Source organism: Lepisma saccharinum, chromosome 24 (genome assembly GCF_977018435.1).
Source record: "Lepisma saccharinum chromosome 24, izLepSacc3.1, whole genome shotgun sequence".
In the NCBI taxonomy this organism is placed as follows: Eukaryota; Metazoa; Arthropoda; class Insecta; order Zygentoma; family Lepismatidae; genus Lepisma; species Lepisma saccharinum.
In genome coordinates this window covers 46,835,457-46,858,901 of record NC_139252.1, presented here as the reverse complement: position 1 = coordinate 46,858,901, position 23,445 = coordinate 46,835,457, and positions in this window count along the sequence as shown.

Genomic DNA, 23,445 nt, shown 5'->3' with positions numbered 1-23,445 from the left:
TTTCCCTTTCCAAGGGACAAAATTTCCCTTTTTGGACCATTTTTCCCTTCACCTAAACAAATCATGTAATAATAATATTAATAATAACAATAAACACTAGTAATAGTAGTAGTAGTAGTAGTACAAGTAGCCTTAATTATCATTATTATTAGTGGTGGTGGTAGCAGTAGTAATAGTATTTCTGTTGGTCAATGTTAGTATGGAAAAAAAATCACATACCTGGCCAGATGTCTTAGGTTTGAATCCTGGTCAGGAATCCACTTAATCGTTAATCCTCATCGTTGCTATTATCCGAAGATGCATAAAAGCGACGTACAATAAACGTAACGCAAGTATAAATAGATGAAGACTTATATTGGTTGATTTGGTGGTTTAAGTCCACTTTAGATGTGGACTTATATTCAAAGGAGCAGAGATATGAAGAAACAGAATAGAATGTGGATATGAAATTGAAAATTAACATGAGCTGTAATAATGTGGAGTTAGATGTCTTCAAAATTCCCTGAAATTGTGGTATTTTTCATCGAAATTCCCTTTTCCCTTTTGGCTAAATATTGGGTGCGAATTTCCCTGCAAAAAGGGAAATTTCCCTTCATGTGGCAACACTGGTTTCTTTGTGAAGTGAGCACTGGCGTGCCCAGGATTTTCGAAAGGGAGGAGTTACGTACACTTTCTCTGGTAGTCACCCCTCAATTTGCCATCTTTTCCTACCGTTCACGTTATTTTTTTAAGGAATACTGGGTGAAGGGGGGGGGGGGTTGTGACCCCCACCAACTTCCGTTTGGGCACGCCACTGGCAGTGAGTGACTGTAACTTGCTTACTATTTGATATGAGTAACTGTAACGTCGTCGCCTTAATCAAGGGGTCCCGGGTTCGATGCCTGGTGGAGGCACATGCCACGGTGGTTCGGATCACACTTTAAACTGCAGGTCCAGTCCCGATTTGTCTTTCTGTGTATAAAGTGGGCAGTTCTTTTAACAGTAATTCAAATTCAAATTTAAAAAAATAATCAACTCTATAACTTTTTAAAACGAGTAACTCTAACTCTGTTACATCTTTAAACGAGTAACTGTAGCTCAAATACTTTTGGAAATGAGTAACTGTAACTCAATTACTTTATGAAATGGCTACCTGTAACTCAGTTACTTCTTTCAGTACGTTAGAAGAATTAGCTCTAAACCGAAACATTACACAGCAATAGGTTTGAATTTTGAGTTTTTGCCTTAAGTCCACTTCTTGCACTGATAGGCTAATCGGGACTGGACCTACAGTTTAAAGTGGGATGTTAATCAATATGTGTCTCCACCGGGTATCAAACCGGAACCAGTCGATTGCACTGCAATATTAATTGTATTTTTATAAAACTGCAAAATGTATAACAAACAATAATTTCCTCAGCAAACTGCAATTTAATACAAGGAATAATAATGTACGTAGGGCCTCCCCGATGGCGCAGTGGTAGCGACGTAGCCTTGTAATCAAGGGGTCCCGGATTCGATACCCAGTGGAGGCACACAGTGATTTGGATCCCACTTTAAGCTGTAGGTTCAGTCCCGATTAGCCTTACTGTGCATAAAGTGGACTTAAAACATCAAATCAATTAAAAATGTACGTAGTCAAAATTTATGGATTCCCAAAGTACCTAAAAACTCAGAAATATAAAAGAAGCCCATTAAGTAATCTGTGTGCTTTGTATGGTACGTACACTTACGATTCATAACCAGACTTTAGATTTCTCATTGCCATTCGAAATTTATAAAGAAGTTGACAGAATCAGCATTATGAAGAGACCCTAAGAAAGAACATACATGCTCAGGCCGGGATTCGAACCCGTCATTCTTGGCGTCGTAGCGCATCACGCTAATCACTTGGAAACTAATCCGCAAAAATAAATGCAGCCTATCGCACCGAAGCGACATGACAAGCTGCACGTGTCGCTCGGATTGTACCTTTTTCTCAATATTAGTCTATTGGTCGCACATGCTTTGATTGCTTGCATATAGACTGGAGAGGCCCGTGTCGTTTGTCGCGCGTCGCTTGGAAACAGAGCAAGCTATCGCAAAGTAACTGGGCCAACTTATTCGACAGTTACATTTGACAGTTCGCTTTACAACCACCCTGTACTTGCTCAGAAAGTTTCGATTGGCGAAAGGCGCGGAAAGGCGGGATTCTTTCGCGTGAAAAAGGTATGGAGCAACGAGCAGAAAATAGCCGTCGTTCGACTTTTAATTCTGCGAAAAAGTGCTTAAGATGCGAACGACGCAGAACGGAACGGAAACATTGCGACGCGCACCTTGCGGTTGAAAGCATGCGAGGTGCAGGGGAAAGCTGGTAGCAATACCAGGAGATCCCTAACGGTCTCGAAGTTACAACATACAACACACATCACGCTACGAGATTGGAAGAAAGGTTATGGATAACAACGCAAGCAACCTACGTCGTCAATATACAATATAGGTCAGAATCGTACCAAGAAAAGCAGGGGGTTATAAAGCGAATTGATTGTAAAGGTCTAACTTGCTGTTTCGTTATTATGGGTTTCAATGGTAAACATCAAAAACAGTTTTGATGCAAAGACTCTTAAAAATCTAACGGCCGAGCCTATAGCGAGATGAATAAATATTACGACGCAAATTTTTCAAGGCCATCTAACTTTGGTGGGGTTGAACTTCGGGCTTAAATTTTGAGGGGGTGAGAATCAAAAATGTTTCCATCCCATAAAAATAGCATCCAGGGCTATTTTGCTGTTACATTGTGAAATCATAAAAATTACTAATTACTATACAGGAGGTTACAAAAGTACAATTAACGTCTAAATTTTAGTAAACCTGAAAATTGTGGGCGAGCAAATGCCTCCTTGCCCCCACCAAGTTACGTTCATTTTTATTTTATCCAATGTGATATTGGCCACGTCCAGTTCGCTGCACTTTGAACTCACGTGTCCAGTTTGCTTCAAAGTGCAACTTGATGGATTTGGTGTTGCGTAGTGTATTTGGTGCCTGTACACTTTGCACTACGTTCATGAGCGATGTAGTGTGATACGTGTTAACCAATCAAATCAACTTTTAAAGGCAGCAAACAGGCACTTGTTGAATCTTCTAAACTCGAACCCCGCTTTTCTTGCACCTACTCAGTCAAAGGCGAAAAGAACACGTATAATAACGTCACCAAACTACTACATTACTAACTGTGTCAAACCAACACTCCTAACTTAACAGCGTAAAATTCTAGGCTGTTCGGGAAAAAGCACTTTGGTCAAAAATGCAATCTTATAGCAGTTCTATATGTTTGGTAAATATGCGATATCGCCCGAACGGATTTCTTCAAATTTACAGGAGAAACTACTTACTGAAATCAGTTTCTGTAGCATTGTCGAAGTTCTTCGAGGTATTTTCTTTCGCGGAAACTCAAAACTTCACCATAGAATGCTGCAGAACAAGAAATAATCACTTTTTATGTAAGGAACTTGCATTTTATGTAAAGCGACAACATTATGCCGTTGTTTCCATTTTGTACCTGTAGATGGCGCGAGCGTCGAAAGTCACGCGGTCTCGCCAGTGTTTCCAAACGTGCCTTTTTTTAAGGAGATTTTTTTTAACTATGCTTACCTAACCTAACCTTGCCGGAAATGGGCCGTGGGGCTATCGTGAATGTTTTTTTGGGCTATCCGTCAATAGTTTTTGGGGCTATCGTGAATGGTTTTGGGGCTATCCGTCAATGGTTCGTGGGGCTATCGTGAATGGTTTTTGGGGCTATCCGTCAATGGTTTGTGGGGCTATCGTGAATAGTTTGTTTGGGCTATCCGTGGTTTGTGATGACATAATGAACACGAAAGTAGGTATTTTTCGGTGAAGAAGGTTGAAACACTGCATACCCACTCCAAATCGACAAAACACAAGCACGACGCGCGATGATCCATGACGAGTGCACGCCATATTGTCTGTTACCCAAGCGGAACAAGGAAGACAAATAATGACTCGTAATATGAAAAGTATCAATGCTAAAATTAACGAAATAAACGAGTGAGAGGTGTTCGGGCGATATCGCATAATTACCGTTTATTCTTATAATAGCAAACATTACAGTTATGATATACATGTATCATCGCTATTTACCATCTTTACATATGCCCAATGCAAAATTATGCTCATAATATTATCTTTAATTGATTCAGTGTGACGAAAGAAAATCGAAGTTTGTGACTTACGTGCCTTTCCCAGAATGCCCTAGAAAAATTAACACCGTTAAATACATACCTTGAAAAACCTCTGTGTGGATGCAGGGTGAAATGTGTCAAATGGTACACAAAATTACGCAAGTAGAACAAGTGGCCCGGTTCTAAGTCCTCTTTTGGGGCTCGAATCATCATGTGGGGCTCAGTGTTGCCAACTCACCCCACGAAAATTTCACCAACTGATATTTTGAAGCCTTTCACGGTGTATGTTAACCTCACAAGCAGTGTTGCCAACTCGGGCGAGGCGTAGCCTTTTATGGTGTATGTTAACCTCACCAGCAGTGTTTCCAACTCGGCGTAGCCTTTCACGGTGTATAATTTTTTAGCTTTTTTTTGTGTGTGTGAGTGTACATGTGTTCGGGCGAGGCGTAGCCTTTTATGGTGTATGTTAACCCCACTAGCCTCAGCGTACATGAGAGTTCTGAATCTTTTTTTGAGGCTCGAATCATTATTTGAGGCTCGTCGTAGCTTTTTATGATGTATATTTTGAGGGCACAGAGTTGGCAACACTGTGGGCTATTACTGTAGCTTTTTATGAGGGGCCTATGTGCGCCCAGTGTTGCAAACTCTGTGGGCCCTTGTCGTAGTTTTTTATGATGTATATTTTGAGGACAGAGTTGGCAACACTGTGGGCTCTTACTGTAGCCTTTTATGAGGGGGGTCCATTGCCTTTTGTTTACATCTGGTAATACTGCCGTAGATTTTCTGACAGTGTTGTTAACCTACTGGGTTTTTCACTGTAAATTTTCATCAAAGAGCCTGAGGGGCCCCATATACTTTTTATGTTTGGCAACACTGTTAGGGGGGCCTAGTGTTGGCGACCTGTGGGCCTTTACTGTAGCTTTTTATGAGGGGGGTTTATTGTTTTTTATATTTTGCAACTCTATTGGATGTTTTTTTTTTTTGAGGCTTGGGTTTTGCCAACCTATTCGAAGAAAATTCCACTATATGATCTTTCACTGGCTAAGCTAACCTACAAATAGGAATTGGCAGCACTGACGAGGCTCGAATTATCATTTGAGGCTCGAATCATTATTTGACGCTCGAATTATTATTTGAGGCTCGAAAACGAATCGCTAAATATAAAATAAAATAACAATGCCTATGAACCTGTTTGGCTTCAGGAAGCAGGCTATGGAGGCATTTGCCCAAAGTGCACCGTCACCACCTGCAAGCTGGGACCTGTTACCCTCCCTATTATCTAAACTCAACGGTTTGTTGATTATACACTTGAATAGCATTCTGACCCAGTACGACGAGGATGTGGGCAAGACTTTCTACATATTCAACAACAACTTGAATTATTACCAGTTCCCCATCTCCGGCAAACTGCAGTTTGACATGAATCCCGAGAATAAAGGAGAGGCCAAAATTTCCTCTGGCAAGAACATCTATCGCATCAAACACGATAGGATGAACAGTACCACCACGTACGATGTATCTGCTGGCGATCGCCTGTACATAGAGCTCTTGGACGACTACGACAAACTCATCCCTCTTTTCATAGAAATGAAAATTAGCTATCCTATAATAAATAACAATAATGCCTAACGATATTTTTGGCCATACGAAACGCGACGACCATGGCGACGAGCTTCTCATGCTCGACGTCAGGGTCAAGAAGCTGCGAAGCGATCTGCAGGCCCTCCAGTCCACGCTCAACTCCAGCCTCCAGTCCGAGATAGCCAGCTTGCAGTCTCAGTGCTTGGACCCTGTACTCAAGATTGATGCAGAGCTAAAATCGCTGCTGCAAAAATACACCGACCTTGCGTCGATAGACAATCTCGACAAGCTGGCACTGAGTGTGGGCAATCTGCAGAACGAACTTCTGAAGCTGCAACAAACGCAAACCTCAGACGTTGAACAGCTGAAACAACGCTTGCAGGATCAAACAAGCAACATCCAGACCGAACTGCAAACTATCATCCAAAGCATTAAAACACAAGGCGACTACGATCGCGTGAACGCTAGTATTGCTAAATTGCGCGAACAGTTTCAATCTTTCGAAATCCCTACGTTGGAAAGCATCAAGGCTGAGCTTCAAACGGATGCTTTGCATGCGGCCATCAACGAAGTAAAAACTAAACTCCAAACGCTGGAGGATTTTATCAACAATCTACCGTCGTCCAGCGAACTGAACGCCATTGCCCGTAGCGTGGCCAACATCAAACTCCAACTTGAGACCTACGAGGATTTCGGGAAGCTGCAAGGCACCATAACCCATATTGAGGATGCTCTTGCTGCCATTAGAAATGATCTGGCTAACGTTCACGATGAGCTGGAAACCAAACTGCCGGGCATCAGGGATACACTGGCCAACGTCCAACAGCAAATCGCTAAACTGGAAAATCTGAATGCAGAATCCGAGTTGTCTCATTTCCATCACTTGATCGACGACATACAGACTAAGTTGGAAACCCTGCAACAATCTACCCCCACCCAGGATGACATAACGCAACTGCAAGAAGGCATACGTGCTGCTGCCGATGCCTCCGAGTTGGACGCGGTGAAAAAAGCTTTGGAATCGCTCCAAAACACGGTGGCCACCCTGCCTACCTCTCAGGAACTGAAAAGCGTGAAGAGAACTCTCAACCGAATACTCAAATCCGACGACATCAAAAACATTCAAACCGAAATTGAATCGATACGGGGGTCTGTCGCGACTTTACCTACCAACCAGAACATCACCGAGCTGCATGAATTGTTTGCGGAAATTAGAACCCAGGTCCACGACCTTGTAATACAGAGCTCCAAGTTGACGCTTGTAGAAAGCCTGCAGCAGATTATTGCCAGCGTGAAAGAGCAAATTGGGAGTATCGAGGCAAGTCAGGAATCGACTATAGCTAATTTCAGCACCCAACTACATGACTTAAATGAAAAATTCAAGAGCCTTATTGTCGATGTAAAGATCAAACCAAACTACGACACTGTTGTTCACGCTATCGAGGAACACCTGGAATCGGGGAATGGCAGATTGGAGGATGTGGAAACTGAGGTTCGAACCAACGTAAACACTCTAAATACCAGCATCGACAATCTCAAGTCTACGATTGTCATCGAACTGTACAGCATACCAAACAGAGAGTTCTCCTCCCCTTTCAATCCAGGTTACAAACTCTACATGTTGACTCCTGCAAAAGCCTATCATCAATTTTTCCTCGCTGGCAGACTTCAGTTTGTTAAGGTTTCCTACTGGTCTTTGCCTCACGCAACCCACTACCCAACCATGACTGTGACGAACATTGGCGACGAGCCTAAAATAAGAGGAGTTGAGCTGGTCGATTTCACACACCCCGAAAGTCGCGAGACTGCCTATGCCGAAGATGCCACTCAAATTATCGACATAGAAATAGGTGACAAGCTGTATATAGAAAACCCAGCATTGTCTGCAGCCAGAAATCCCATCCAGGCTATATTCTTATTTTCGCGCCATGTCTAGGCAGGGTATCGTGAACGAGCTGCATAAACCTGCACGACGAAACTACAAACGACTGGCGGTGGTGACCAAAGGCGTGGATGACCTTTGGCAGGCTGACCTTGTGGAAATGAGTAGCGGCAACCTAAAAAATTTACATAAAATCAATAAAGGATACAAGTATCTTCTTACTGTTATAGATACATTTTCAAAATTTGCGTGGACTTTGCCCCTCAAGGCTAAAACAGGTGTGTGCGTAATGGAAGCATTCAAAACTATTTTCAATGAAAGTGGCAGGCGACCTCGATTTCTTCAAACGGATAACGGAAAGGAATTTTACAACTCGATATTTCAACAGTTTGTTCAGAAGCAAAATATTCAACATTACTCGACTTTCAGTCACATCAAAGCCAGCATAGTGGAACGTTTTAACCGTACTCTCAAAACACGCATGTGGAAACGATTCACGCTTCAAGGTAACCACAAGTGGGTCAATGTGCTTCCGGAACTCGTAAACGACTATAATCACAGTTTGCATAGCACGATACGCATGAAGCCTGCCGATGTCAGCAAGTCTGATGAGGCACAATTGATCTCTACTGTTTATTGCCCCAATGACAACGAACCGAACAGGGAGATTGAATACGATGTGGACGTCGGGGATGGGTTCATTCACCCTCACAGAGCTGATTTGTATATCAAGTTTGATGTGGTGAAGAGAGACAACGGGGAAGCATTTAACGCCAATGCAAATTTAAAACTTGTGGACAATTTTGTACCGCATCTGTTCTCGCAAGTGGAAGTTAGAAAGCATGGCACCGTCATCGATAGGGTTGACTACCCCGGGATTACTTCTACAGCTGTGGGAACACTGAAGCTCTCCAAGACCGATGCAGCATACTACCAGGCAGGGGGATTCGAAGCAGATACAAAAATCAAAACTCGAAGCCATACAGTACTGTTTCCCATGCGCTTGCTTCCAGGCTTCTTCTCCGACTACACGGAGATTATGTGGAAGGGTGGCTTGCGCGTCACTTTTCGCAGAAGCGCCAACGACAACGATGTGCTGATGCGTTACAGCACCTTGGGTGCAGACGGTGCAGCACTTGCCAACACACTACCCGACGCAGCCAAGTGCGTCATCCAGTTCATGGAGCTGCGCATGCCTGTGGTAGAATACGAATCTAACTACGGTCTCAAGTACAAAGCCGACATCTTGAAGAACCCCCAAGTACCCATCCAATTTTACGGTTACCAGTGTGTGCAGAAACCTGCTTCTGGCAGCCATTTTGAATTTGATGTTACTACGCAGTTCAACAGCATCCGGTACGATATGCCTGAGTTTGCGGTTGTGCTCTTCCAGACGGGGAAAGATAATAACCAAGAGAAAGATTCTAGCCAGTTTGATAATTGCAAAATTAAGAATGTTTACCTCAAAAATGGAAGGAATGAAGTTTTTCCACGCGAGAATTATAACTTAAACATTACGAACGACGATTACCTGAAACTTTACGAGGCGTACACAGCTTACAGTTTATAGCTCGCAGACCCATGTTTGTCATCAACACATCTAAGAGGAAGCAGGTGGTTGTCAACGATCGTACCAACATAAAGATCGTATGCGAGTTCCACGACGTCTTGCCTGCAGATACTCTGTGCAGTGTCATTCTTATTGCAGAGAAAACATTTGTGTATGACGTCAAGAATGAAAGAGTGACTGAACAGTTTTAAATAAATAAAATAAAAATAGCACACAATAAGAAATGTGGAATTTTATATATATAAGTACAAATTGCAATTAGCAGTTTCCAGAAGTTTAATTTTGCTGTGCCATGCATGCATGTAATCGAGGAAGTGGAAGTTTTTTTTTTCTTTTCGCATTGCCTATTACTTTTTGTTACACTCTGGGCAGGCCTTACTAGTTTGGAGGCGATAGTGGCCCCACGGAAGTGTATGGACCCCACATTCAAGAATACACCTCTTGTCGTCGTGTGCATCCAGAGCAACTTTCCTGACAATATTAGTTGTAAGCACATGATCGACGCTTTGGATACGATGCTCTTTTTGTAGAATGGGCGATTTTGTTCTGAGGCACTCGAGGTAATCCTCAAACTTGAGGTGCTCCCGAACCACTTGCCTGCTTACACCCTTTGCCTTTTTTGTTACAGAACCCTCAGCCCGGATTGCATAGGCTTTGGGACGAAGTCCAGCAAACTCCACAATCACATCCCCGTCTTTCTCGTCCTTGAGTTTGCCGGGTATTTTTTCGTTCTGGGGCACAATTCCATACCGGTTTAGCTGGGGATAGCCCGATGTGTCGAAGAGCTTGACAAGAGCTGGAACTTTGGCTATATCACCATACGCATCGGCCGTGCGAACATGGTACACCAAGCTGTCTGTGTCTGTGTAGAGAAGCGAGATATTGTGGTTGTAGTGTGCACGTAGTATGTCGTAATATGTCTCGAACATGCACAACTTGCTCAGATCCAAAACTGCAGCTCCCACATAGATGGGCTTGTTGAGTAGCACCTCGCGCCGGTTCATGTGAATCAGAGACATCTGTTCGTTGTAAATTGTTCGAGACCTAAACAGCGGGCTTGCAACAAGTCGACGACACTGTGTTTTCTTCGTCACCAACCTCACATCAACGCGATTTCGCACATTCTCCATGGTCTTCCCAAATACCGCATTGTTCATTAATTTGAAAAAATCGCGATCAAGTTCCGAAGTGGCAGCAGTGCGATGTTCGGTGTTCAGTTCGATGTACGGCTTCAACCATGGAGACTGCCTGAACAAGAGCACGTGGTAAACTGCTTTGACCGAGACCCCTTGCTGCATTAACCACTGGAGGTTCCGGTAGTGTAACACATAATGCTTTTTGGGCTCCAAGTCCATGACGAGCTTCGGTTGATCCGAGCCAGGTGGACACTTGAATTCCGGAGCAGGCGAAAGGTCACAGAATGTATCCTGCAGCTTCTCGGGGAAGTCAAGGTCCACCTCGGCAAAAAACCCAAACTCGTCGCACTCTTTTTCGATGTCGTGGTATAAAGGATCAACCCACTCAAACTGTCCTGTTGGGAGTGGCTGCATCATGGAGTGCCCGTAAAGATTATTCACATCAGTGTACATGATGTAGCTTGATGGTTGGGAGGGGTCGTAACCAGTGGCCATGTGGTGATTGTTGGCGTGTGCGAAGCGTTGCGACACTTGGACCATGCCGCCCCGGATAGCTCTCTCGATGAAAAGCATGATATCCTTATCGGAGATAAGTAAAAGTTTAATTTTAGTCAGCAGGAGCATGGCCGACCATGCCAGTCCAGGAAGGCTGTAAAAATATACAGGGTCCAGGTTGTAAATGTTTATCGCAGTCGCCCGAAACGCCTGGAAGACATCGGCAAGAAGCGTCACATCAAGCTTCAGGTATGCATCGTGGTAATCACCAAAAGTTCGGCAACCCAACTTGACCCACATAGACTGAGCATGCTTGTACTCCTCGTCGGTAATACCTGAACCTCTCAGCTGGCTGTAGAACTTATCCTGGGGAGGCAGCAACTCTTCTTCGAACTTGGAAGGGTCGGTGACGTATTCGTAGGGGTAGACCCCTTTACGTCTGATGAGTGCGACATCTAAGTTCGGGAAACTTGATGTAGTAATGGCTAGTTGGTCGTCTCTGAGCTTCCCAGCAAGAGCATCCAGGCTTGCCTGGAGGAACCTCAGAGAGTCGAGGAACCGAAGCTCGATGCTCCTGCTTTTTGAGTCGGCGGGGATCGGCACCCACTTGCTGACGCTAATATAACGCTCCTCGTTTTGTGTCAGAACATTGATTCTTGCATTGTCGTACCCTAGATGTGTGACCAAGTGATGGAAATCATATCCCGAGCCATTGTGAAAAAAGACCGGTATGAAGCGCGCGTCCCTGGCTCTCGAGTTACACCTGTTGCACCACGGGCCAATGTAGCTTCCGGCCCCATAATGATCATGGTGGTGGACCTTTTTGTTATCGTCATTGAAGACTGAGTTGCAAACAGGACAATTTAGAGCCATTTCGTGCTGATGCTTGTCTTCCGGAGACAGAGGCGACATGGGCTTGGGGGTCAACAGCACCTTCCCTATCTTGATGGCTTCCTGTTGCATTCTCTTCAGGAAGTGTTTGACCGGGTCGGGACCGCGATACACATAGGGCTCGGAGGCAATATGTTGGTCTCGCCACACCACAACATAGGAGTAACTCGAGGCCTCGTGGATTTGGAAAGGAATAGTAGAGGATGTTTCGGGGTTGGGATGGCAGTTAGACAGAGGTTGAAGAAAGGCCTCGAAGTCTGCTACAATATAGGCAGGATGCTTCACCATAGCACTGTGCATGCGAAAACACTCTACTTCACCAGGTTCGGGCAGGATAGTTTGTGCAGGCTTGTTGGTACCACAGTAGAGCATGTGGCGAGCTAGCTTTTCGGCAGCGATGTTGGGACCTCTGATGCGCTGGTAATCCTCCTGTTCTCGATTATGAAATGTGGACAGGCACCTGCGACACACCTCGACATGGTGACTATCACTGCTCCGTTGGTTCGAAACAAGCCGAGAGAGGGAACGGATAAGGGTGTAATGGTGATGGGTTTCGTCCTTGATGAGCAGGAGGTTGATTTCTCGTGCCTCGTTGTTGTTGCTCACGTTGCTCACCCGGATGGGGTGGACCTTATGTTTGTTCTCGGTGAGACCGTAAACATTGATGGCTAATTGCAGGCCCAACAAGTCACGAGCACGAACCTCAAACTTGCGAATATGCGAGACTTCTACAGGGTAGGCAATCCCGGCCATTGCATCCTTCAGTTCCGACTCATACTGCTTGTAGTGTGCAACACGGTGTGGACTGTTTTTCCAGTGAACAGGGTGCAACGCTGCCAGCACCGACCAGAGGAAGCATTTGGTGTCTTTGTTCTGAATATTGAGAACAGCTTTTCTATCTTTAACCTCGCGTGGCAGGGCAATATAGCTAGACCCTGCCAGTGGCAGGAACTTGTTAAGTTTCAGACGAAGTTTGTGGGGGTCGCCGCACAGCGAACCGCCCGAGCCTTCAGCCTGATGCTCCTCGTGCTTTGCCACAAACTCCTCGACAAAGTTGTCGTAGATGCTGTCGAGGTCAGTGACATCTGCCTGATGCAGTGTTTTTGCTTTTGTGGCATGGAAGAATTTATATATTTCATCAGACGGTTTCTTATACTTGCAGCATAGCACAGCATAGAATTTAGTGGAGTGTATAGCCAATGCATCGTTGAGGATGGATATTATCTTAGCTCGCTCGCTCTCCAGAAAACTACGCACATCGCAGAAGCTGTCTGATTTTATGTTAAAGTCTTCTAATAAATGCTCAAACGCAAATCGGTCTGCTTTCTTCGCCAGCTTGACGCGTTTGACAGGTGGCGATGCATCAAGGGGGGTTACTTCTACCTTTCGCTTGGAAGGTTGCGGTAGAGATGTTCCAGTGCTCTTGCAAGTAAGCTGGTGTCGCTTGAAGTTGGCAATAGAAATATTTTTTCCACACTTAGAGCACAGTTTGGTCGCACATATTCGCTTTCCCGGCACACAAGTACGACAGTGCCTTTGAAAATGTTTACTTGACACAGCAGTTTGGCACGTAGGGCAATTTTTTACAGAACGCATAATGCAGAGATTTTTTGGGGGTATGTTATTTAATATCCAATGCTGTGCAATGCAAAATATAATTGTTAACTTTTTTTAAAAAAAATCTATTTTTAAAATATTCTCTATGACCTTACTTGGGTTTTTTTCGCCAAATTATATGCTTCTAGTCTCCTATACAATACAATATACGTACAATATTGTCAACAGTATCATATTTGAGCAGGTCGCTTGTCACCTAAACACTACAGCTCACAGGTTGGTAAAATTTCACATGAAAGCAGATAATACGCTTAAGTCTTATTTATATATAATTTTCACGGGCGTACAATATTGTCAACAGTATCATATTTAGCAGGTCGCTTGTTACCTAAACACTACAGCTCACAGGTTGGTAAAATCTCACATGAAAGCAGATAATATGTTTAAGTCTTATTTATATATAATTTTCACGGGCGTACAATATTGTCAACAGTATTATATTTGAGCAGGTCGCTTGTTACCTAAACACTACAGCTCACAGGTTGGTAAAATCTGATATGAAAGCAGATAATACGTTTAAGTCTTATTTATATATAATTTTCACGGGCATACAATATGGTCAACAGTATCATATTTGAGCAGGTCGCTTGTTACCTAAACACTACAGCTCACAGGTTGGTAAAATCTGACATGAAAGCAGATAATACGTTTAAGTCTTATTTATATATAATTTTCACGGGCGTACAATATTGTCAACAGTATCATATTTGAGCAGGTCGCTTGTTACCTAAACACTACAGCTCACAGGTTGGTAAAATCTGACATGAAAGCAGATAATATGTTTAAGTCTTATTTATATATAATTTTCACGGGCGTACAATATGGTCAACAGTATCATATTTGAGCAGGTCGCTTGTTACCTAAACACTACAGCTCACAGGTTGGTAAAATCTGACATGAAAGCAGATAATACGTTTAAGTCTTATTTATATATAATTTTCACGGGCGTACAATATTGTCAACAGTATCATATTTGAGCAGGTCGCTTGTTACCTAAACACTACAGCTCACAGGTTGGTAAAATCTGACATGAAAGCAGATAATACGTTTAAGTCTTATTTATATGTAATTTTCACGGGCGTGCAATATTGTCAACAGTATCATATTTGAGCAGGTCGCTTGTTACCTAAACACTACAGCTCACAGGTTGGTAAAATCTGACATGAAAGCAGATAATACGTTTAAGTCTTATTTATATGTAATTTTCACGGGCGTACAATATTGTTAAGAGCGTCAGTTTCCGTAGAGCTCTCTTTTTTCCATCTTCCCTCTATACAGTGAAGCTGTAGAAGACACAATTAGCTAACCTAGCATACAATATACCTTCCTAATTAACCCATCCGCTTACCTACTCGTCAAATTGACGGGTTCCCGATTTTCATCACGTAGTTTTTTTTCATTCAATAGATGGCAGAGGTTGTATGAGCTTTCAAATCTATGACGTGTATGTTTGGGTTGCTAAGTTTTTCATACCATTTCAAGTGTGTTTTGTTCAGTAATTTCTCATGTAAACAAACCTTCATTTGTTACGTCTTGCAAACATGTTGCATAAGAATGTTGTAGAAGATTCTGCGATTGAAAAGTTGCTTTTCGATAGCAATGAAGAGGAAAATGTGGATTTTGAAAGTGGAGGTGAACACGGGGGTTCATTTTGTGTTAGTGAAACTGAAGAATGTAGTGAAAGTGAGGAAGAGGTCGCTGTGGCAGGAAAAATATAAAAGGTTGAGGAATGGAAATGGAATGCAAAGGTGTGTGTGTGATCAAATTTATTAGGTGAGTTTCTAATTATCTTTCAAGTAAACTGCATATGTGCAAACTTATTACTGTACTTCCACTTCAATATATAAAATTGCTTGAATAGTTTTTCACAATATTTGACATCTTGTCTTGCTGTGCAACCTTCACGGGAGATAGCCAAATTTAAAATGGTATTTCATGGCAAAAAAATTGTCATTTAAATGGTATGCGGATGGGTTAATATGGATATTGTCACACATTCCTTTTATTTTATACTGTTGTAAATAGAAAAAATTATGTACGGTAAATGTTTTGTACATTATAGGGAAAAAATGCAAAATATCCCCCAATTTTAATTCGATCCACCTCTGAATCGAATTTTTACATATTCTCACGCCGGCACATATGTTGTTCTAGTTGACTTCTTTTACTTGCCTTGCTTAATTAACTCTCGCTAATTAGCATTTTTTTGGAAGAAGTCAACTAGAACAACATATGGCGGTATAAGAAATATGTAAATTAAAGAATATTTTAGTAATATAAGGGCCCTAGCAATTAGCTTCGTCGACTAAGAGTACTCTTTTAAACGTCTTCAGCTAGATCGTATTACTACGCGAGGACGTTTAAAATGTTTGGGTGTTGAAAAAGTTTGACCTACTTTTTATTTTTATTGTTTGTTAATAGATGGCGCTGATAGTACCTCCTCTCTCTCTCCCCCCTCTTCTCCTCTCCCCCCTTTTTCTCCTCCTCCTCTGCTGTATGACAAATAGCACAAACATAAAATCAAGATTTTGGAGAGCAAAACATAAAATTTGCATGCATCTGATGTCGAACTAGGAACTTTCGGGGAGTCAACATTATTTTTTTACTCAGTCGTCATATAACATGAACACACGCAAACATTCACATGTGCTTTTTATTATTTTGTGTTCGGTAAGTACAAGTATATTCTTACATAAATTATTGTTTAATTTAATAAATTGTAAACTCGGAGCCTGCTATACTAACACTGCTTCTGTGTTTCATTATACTATTGAAAGCGAATGTTGCGTGCATACGGAAATAACACAGAAAAAAAAAGCGGATGGAAGCAATTTAAAATCAGTGGAGCAAGGTTAGTATTACGAGAACGTAAAAACATGTGCTTTCATTCAACTTCGAAAAATAAGAATAAATATGTGCATACAGAACACATATGCTTTCTTTTCACAGTTGTAAAATCATATAAATTGTACATGAAGTAAGTTACGGGAAGGCTCTTTCTTTTATGTCTGTGTATATGTATGTTGTACAATTAGGTACAAGTATTGTATAATTAGGTACAAATTGTTGTACAATTATTTCCCCCCAGTTGTCCAGTTGGAGTTGGGGGCATAACACTGGTACTATTTGTACTCACAGTGCTTACTCATGTATTTTGTTTAATATTTTATTTCAAATTCACTGTCAGAAACTAGTGTTGCCAGTTCCTGGATGTAGGTTTACCTACTCTGTTGGTTGTCACTGTCAAGCTTCCAGTATTCGTACAGCATAAAAAGCTATAACCCCCCCCCCCTCAAAATATATACATTGTATACGCCAAGATGCCCAATAGTCTAGTAACACATCATGAAAAAACATGCCAAAAAAAACCCAGTGGGTTTATAAGTCGGTGTTGCCAACTCCTATTTGTAGGTTAGCTTAGCCTGTGAAAGATCATATAGTAGAATTTTTGTAGAGTGGGTTGGCAACACCAACGAGCCTCAAATAATGATTCGAGCGTCAAATAATGATTCGAGCCTCAAATGATAATTCGAGCCTCGTCAGTGCTGCCAATTCCTATTTGTAGGTTAGCTTAGCCAGTGAAAGATCATATAGTGGAATTTTCTTCGAATAGGTTGGCAAAACCCAAGCCTCAAAAAAAAAAAAACATCCAATAGAGTTGCAAAATATAAAAAACAATAAACCCCCCTCATAAAAAGCTACAGTAAAGGCCCACAGGTCGCCAACACTAGGCCCCCCTAACAGTGTTGCCAAACATAAAAAGTATATGGGGCCCCTCAGGCTCTTTGATGAAAATTTACAGTGAAAAACCCAGTAGGTTAACAACACTGTCAGAAAATCTACGGCAGTATTACCAGATGTAAACAAAAGGCAATGGACCCCCCTCATAAAAGGCTACAGTAAGAGCCCACAGTGTTGCCAACTCTGTCCTCAAAATATACATCATAAAAAACTACGACAAGGGCCCACAGAGTTTGCAACACTGGGCGCACATAGGCCCCTCATAAAAAGCTACAGTAATAGCCCACAGTGTTGCCAACTCTGTGCCCTCAAAATATACATCATAAAAAGCTACGACGAGCCTCAAATAATGATTCGAGCCTCAAAAAAAGATTCAGAACTCTCATGTACGCTGAGGCTAGTGGGGTTAACATACACCATAAAAGGCTACGCCTCGCCCGAACACATGTACACTCACACACACAAAAAAAAGCTAAAAAATTATACACCGTGAAAGGCTACGCCGAGTTGGAAACACTGCTGGTGAGGTTAACATACACCATAAAAGGCTACGCCTCGCCCGAGTTGGCAACACTGCTTGTGAGGTTAACATACACCGTGAAAGGCTTCAAAATATCAGTTGGTGAAATTTTCGTGGGGTGAGTTGGCAACACTGAGCCCCACATGATGATTCGAGCCCCAAAAGAGGACTTAGAACCGGGCCACTTGTTCTACTTACGCACCGCAAACAACAGCCACAGTCGTATAAAAGAGCGCTTTCACAGTTACTTTAAACGAAATATCGTTGAATGCACAAACACACAAAACTATAACAAATTGAAATTCTAACAGGATTAAACTTAAACCCAATCACTGGTGCCAGATCAGTTCTGTAAACTGTTAGCATTGTATACTCACGATAATCCTTTTATTATATAAACTTAAATATAACTGTTAACACCATGCAACTTGCTTTCCAGTCCATTTCCTGTTCTTCTGTAAGCCACGACGGACAAATCGAGTAACATTTTTTGAACAAGAATTTGAATAACAACGCACAAAGTTCACGGATATACGGTAGCTCATATCACATGGAGTTCGTAATGACGTAATAAATATACCACATAAAACCATTCATTACTTCACTAAAACACATCTCCACGAGCTGAAAATGTTAACAAACAACAAAATATTAGTGAACCATGCCAAATTAATTTTCTAGCAGGGGTGCGGACGTAAAAACGCCCATGATGAAACATAAAAAAATGAATTAACCCTAGCTTTTCCCATTCTCCTGGCCTCCCCGATGGCGCAGTGGTAGCGTCGTCGCCTTGTACTCATTTTTTTATCCTGTGTGATTTTAAGAAATGGAATTCTATTGATTCGAAGCAGGTGCTGTCCCCTGATTATTGACTTTGCCGTTGGGTGTACAATTCACTTATTTACCTGAGGGGGAAGAGTCCCCCCCACTTTTTTTATATCACTAAAAAATCAGGAATGTAATTTGTTATTGAATCGCTCTTTCCTGTGTTGTTTATATAGGTGCAGTTACATAATAATTAATAATAATAGCAAGAAAATGCCACTATTTATATATAAATAAACAAGAACCAATTATTGCATGAGTGTCACACACATGTTTTATCATTGACTAAACTTCAAAGTATTAATGTTTCATCAATGCTTTTTTGAATATATAGGTGCAGTTCAGTGCCGTATGATGAGTGCTAGGATCTAGGCTATCCCCCATATTCTACCGTGTTGAAATCGAGTACGGGTGCTACCACAGACCTTAGGTCTTGAGGTCTGTGTGGGTGGTACGCTCGAGCCTATATAATATATATATTATAATATATATAATTTTAATGTGACCACAATCGTAGGCACACATGTGTAAAATATCCACCTTGGAAGTTTCAGCCCACAATCATCTATTTCATTTTCATGTATCACAGTGTATTGGTAAGATGGAGGTAAATTTCTCGTATCGGACAAACGGATTTCATCAAATTTACAGGAGAAATTACTTACCTAATGCAGTTTCTTTATACTTGTGGAAGTTCGGGGAAGTGTTTTCTCGCATTGTTCATTAAATTTTGCCGGTAAATCATCTATTTTTCGATATAAATGTGTGACCGATGCACGAAAGCTCTTGCATCCATTTTCTTCCAGGTGGATGTAGCCTGTGTGTGATGACGTAATCCCGGTCAGTGTTTCCAAACACGTGCTTTTGTAACTGAGGAAGGTACGTTGCCGAAAATGGTTTGTGGGCTATGTGTCAATGGTTCGTGGGGCTATGTGTCAATGGTTTGTGGGGCTATGTGTCAATGGTTCGTGGGGCTCTACGAGAATGGTGTGTGGGGCTACGCATATTTTTTTCGAAACCAATTTTTAACTATTGTAACCTATACGTGACCCTCCCTACCTAACCTAACCTTACCGAAAATGGTTCGTGGGGCTATGTATGAATGGTTCGTGGGGCTATGCGTCAATGGTTTGTGGGGCTACGTAGGTATTTTTGGGTGCAGTGGGGTGGAAACACTGCATGCCGAGTACGGTAGTGAAACTGTGACCGCCATTTTGCGTGTTACCGAAGGCAAAAAGAAACGAAGAAAACTTACTCGATATGTCGCAAATAGAGCTTATTTCCGTGAAATAAGCGAAATGCTACCTTCAGCAATGTTTCTCAATGCAGAATACGTAAGTACGAATATTCAAATGAAATGAACTAGCAAATTTCAGCCGTTTGTCCGATACGAGAAATTTACCAATGACGGTTATACGTGTACTACTGGGCTTCGAGCGTAAACCGATCATTTTCCCTGTTCGGTCGTTATTCGCTTGAAAGAAGAAGCTCTCAATTCCGTACGCTATCTAGCGTCGCCCGTGCGAACTATCGGGAGCTCGAGCAAAAAACCACCGCTGCAGCATCCTACTGTCCACCCTCTGCAGAACTTGCTTTCTTTTCTTTCTCGTTATGTTTTATTGTCGCCTATACATCCATTATGCATTGTTGCTTCCCGCACAAATCAACTCCATTATGCAGCCGCGTGGAATGATGGAAAGGGAAGAGTAGTTATTAATGCTTTTAGGGACAGAAAACATTACAGATGGTTAAGCCGATAACATTATGCTATATTCACTAAAGTCTGCTTCTAATAACACTGGGGAACACAGTTTCTAATGTAAAATGTTACGCTGAATTCAAATATGTACTCAGAATTTTTCCATCACCCACAGTTTTTGTACAGGGTGGCGCGCGGAAGTGGGAGATTTTGATAATGCCGTAATGCACAGTAATAATATATATATATATATATATATATATATATATATATATATATATATATATATATATATATATATTGTTACATAATTCAGGACATAAAAAGTACATGTATGCAACGTTCCATTGTGTTTTCATTTCTCACATATATTATTATGCGCGTTAAGGCTCAGCTGGACTCTTGGCCGATGCTGGGCGGCTATTTTCGAATTTTCCTCTTTCGAAACATCGCTATGATATCCCAAAATCCGAAAAAATTAAATCTGTTTAGAATTCCTTCTAAAAGATTGACGTGAATGTTTGCTTTCGCTATTCTCCATAGTTTCGTGATTACGTGTGCCTAATGTCAACTATTTCAAACGCTTCATCCTCCCACGAGGCAATTAGTAGGATGAGTTGGGAAGACATTTTACTGAAATATCCAACTGGTATTAACCAGTTCCTGAAATGGCACTGTTTTCATTGGAATTCCCATAGTACCTGAATCGAGAGTAAATCATGAGAAGTAGAGGAAGAAAAGGAAACAAAGGGAAACGAGGAGACAGAAAGAGAGAGAGAACAATAGATGGAAAGAATGGAAGAAAGTAAAGAGGTAGAGAGAAAGAGACAGAGAAGAAAGTACATGAGACAGAAACAGAAAGAAAGAAAGGTGAAAAGGAGACAGAAACAGAGAAAGAGAGAAGAAAGAAAGGTAAAAAGAGAAAGACGGGAATAGAGAAAAGAGGAATTCTATTAAAGAACAAGAGGAAATGAGAGACAAAAAAATGATAGGGAAGTAGTAGAAGACAAAGAAGCAAAGGGAAACGGAAAGAGGTAGAGGGATAGAAAGAAAATGGACAGAAATGAGAAAGAAAGATGGAAATATAGAAAGTGATGCACAAAAGAGAGAGAGAGGGAGATAGAAACAAGAATAAAGGAGAGAGAGACAGAAAAAAGATAAAGAATAAGACGTATAGAAAAGTGGAAAGAGCAATGAAGAAAGAAAGATCTTAATTGAATCCGGAAAAGCGTGACAACCCCACGGATGGCAAAACAACATCAATCTACAGATAATAATACCAGGAACATCATGCTACCTGACAAGCAATTCACGGTGTTATCATTAAGTACCGAGCTAACATTAGAGTTGTGTCATTTTAATTAAGTCAGATTTCTTTGATAACAATTATCAGAGAACTTTGAAAAAAGAAGACAGAGAAAAAGCTTTATGAAGAAAGCCAATAGAACCTGAAACTGGCCTACAAATGATTGCATGAAATCTGTACGTGACTCCTCATACGAAAGTAAACAAGGGGAGAGAAATGAGAGACAGAAATAAAGAAAATGATAGAGAAGTACAATAAACAGGGTAGAGATAGAGAGAAAAAGGAAGAAGCAGATAGAAACATGGAAAGAAAGAGCAAACAGAAAAAAGGAAAGAGAAAAACGTGAAGATAGATAGAATAGAATAAAGAAAAAGGAATCTTAATAGCGTTACATTGGTCCCTAATACTCTGTCGATTAATATTCATAGTATGGGTATACAATGGAACCCCAATTCCCTAAACAGCTGCTTACTTCAGCGAATATTCACCATGTGCTGTGGAATGAAGGCATTGTAATTGTCTCGTGAATACTTAATCGATAATACAGAGAAAAATCGTGTGACATTGGACGAATACCGGGAACGAAATATGGTGACCCAGAAGGTCCAGTCACGCAGTTTACTCATGCGACCCCGCCGGCAGTTCTTAGAACTACTTCATCATGTTTCAGCGTCTAACCTGGTGACACGTTGATTGTCATGTGACCCCTTCCCATGATTTGTATGCATGTGTCATTTCTGTGGGTTACCTGAGCGCTTGCGTTTCTATTGTAGCTTGTAATTACATTGTCGACAGCCAAGACGTTTGATAACAATCAGCGTTTTAATCTTGACTTTGTGTTTTGTCTTGTCATCCATTTCATGATTAAAAAACATTCTTAAATAGCCTATTCACTCTTATGTTCAACTGTTCCCCATAACGATAGATTACTACAACCTTATACTACATTTTAACACTGGCCAATTTGACAGCCTAATGACAAATGTAGTAATAGGCGTCCGTAAGCAAGTTGTCTTTTTCCCAACGTTTAGCTGGAACTTCCCCAATCTTTATTATTTGATGGCAGATTGTTCAAGGTCAGCGTGTCTGTACTTTACTTTTATATTTGATGCATAATTTCGCTCATTATAGATTGAACGTTTCGTAGAAAGTTTCCGTTGTGCATGATTTGATTCCATTATTTGGTAGTCAATTATTCTGAAGCAGTGTTATCAGGGTTCACAATATGTTTGTCGACATCAACAATAAATTGTTCAGTTAGACTGTCTTCTGTTCATTTTTTATGGAAGCCCAAAAGCTAAATCACATTTTATTTACTTTTAATTGGAAAACTGCTTTTGTATATAACTTTATTTGACACGTAAGAAAAGAGCAGTGTTGCAAAAAGAAGTGTTGGAAGATGAAATTGATGACGTCATGTCATCAAGATGGTCCCAGTTAACGATCAGTTATTAGTAAACCTCGGATTTTTAGGTTCTAAAAAGTGTGCTTTTAGGTACCTAAAATAGGCTCTAAAAATCCTAAAATAGGCTCTAAAAATCCTAAAATAGGTTCTAAAAATCCTAAAATAGGCTCTAAAAATCCTAAAATAGGCTCTAAAATATGTTCTAAAAATCCTAAAATAGGTTCTAAAAACCTTAAATTAGGTTCCAAAAATCCTGAAATAGGTTGCAAAGAAACTTAATTTGGTACAAAATTTCTGGAAAATACTGATTAGATACAATCGTTAAAAACAAAATTTCACAAGAACCGTAATAACCAAATATTAATTTTCTAAACAAATTTTAAATTCTTTATATCATTTTCAAAATTATCTACAAATTATTAAAATACTGCAGTTGTGCTGTTAGAAAAGGTTACGTGTTGATATTAAAAATGAAATACGTATGTATAAGTTGCTACACAATATCGGGGTGGCTACTCACTTGGAATTCCTCGAATTCCGGGAATTACACGTGAATTATTGGCTCCGGAAATTATGCGTGAATTTTGGCAAAACATGAAATAAGGTACAAGTGGATGTTT